The sequence below is a fragment of the Austrofundulus limnaeus genome, unplaced genomic scaffold (assembly GCF_001266775.1).
Source record: "Austrofundulus limnaeus strain Quisiro unplaced genomic scaffold, Austrofundulus_limnaeus-1.0 Scaffold268, whole genome shotgun sequence".
NCBI lineage: Eukaryota > Metazoa > Chordata > Actinopteri > Cyprinodontiformes > Rivulidae > Austrofundulus > Austrofundulus limnaeus.
In genome coordinates this window covers 362,289-363,461 of record NW_013952670.1, presented here as the reverse complement: position 1 = coordinate 363,461, position 1,173 = coordinate 362,289, and the positions used below count along the sequence as shown (strand labels likewise).

Here is a 1,173-nt window from a genome sequence, read left to right as displayed (position 1 = left end):
ATAATAATCAAAGCTATCCCCCACAGGGCCTGTTTACAGACTCAGTCTGCCGCTCTCCGTCCTGTTAATAATTGTGGCTTTTTAGGCAAAGACTGAAAACACCGTCCTCCACGTGCCCTTTCACCCCCAGACTTTGTAAGCTGCACTTATTAAAGCGAAAAGTGTTTCAATATGTGGTAAGCTTTAGGGGGAGGAGGAGGGTGGTGATTGGGGCCCTCCTCCTTTCCTCTGCTCCTCTTCTTCATCATCCTCATCCTCATCAGCTTCTTGTCGCTCACGCAGCTTCTTGTTTTGGGGGTGAGCGACTTGTGCAGTCAGTCAGCCGTGCGAGCTGCAGGTCACTGTTGTAATTTCCTTCTACTGGTGCTGTTAAATGGAATGGGGGGGTGGGGGTAATTAAAACCTGCCCTGTGTTTAATACCTCAAACCACTGCTTAGATGATGATAAAAAAGGATTTGTGAATAAATATGAGCTTGACGTGTGGGTTTGTGGTGAAGGGGATTGGTTTGAGGACATTGGCTAAATTTCCCTTTTATTTGGATGGGAACGTGCGCAAAGTTAATCACCTGCTTTACATTGCAACAACAACAACAACAACAACAATAATAATAATATAAAATAAAACCATGTCGCCTTTCATGCCAAAGTCTTAGACTAAATCATATTATGTTATTTATAACTGCTTCGTAGTCAAGCCTTTAATAAAGTATGCAAAATCTGTTAGTGCTTATTCAAAAATGACTCTCAGCAGATCATTTTCTACGTTAATATCCAAAGGTCAGTTMCTGTGGTGGCCAAATTGATTTGAATTCACTCCCACAAGAAAATATACATTTGTAGCTCTACATCCAATGATTACTATCTGAAAGTTTCATTTTAATGCGTCCTGTGTTTCATGAGATATTTTGCTAACAGACAATCAAGACTGGCTCAAACAGTTAATGGCAAATTTCAACAAAGGTTTCTCGTCATCTGCAGAGCTGTATGAGCAGTGAACAATTTTCAGCTACATGTAAAATAAACTGGAGCTCAATATTTGTGTAATGGACAGAGTTATCGGAATTTTTGGTTTTCTAAGGTCAGATGTCTTTGGCGGCCATCTTGGATTCGTTTAACTCCATCAGTTTGCAGCAAGCAGTGATAATAATAATAATAATAATAATAATAATAAT

At 39.7% G+C, this 1,173-nt stretch overlaps 1 protein-coding gene across 2 annotated transcripts in view; it reads left to right on the top strand.

The window, feature by feature from the left end:
• fli1 (Fli-1 proto-oncogene, ETS transcription factor) overlaps positions 1-1,173 on the top strand; it is a 50,638-nt gene that overhangs the window by 1,159 nt on the left and 48,306 nt on the right. The window lies entirely within an intron of this gene.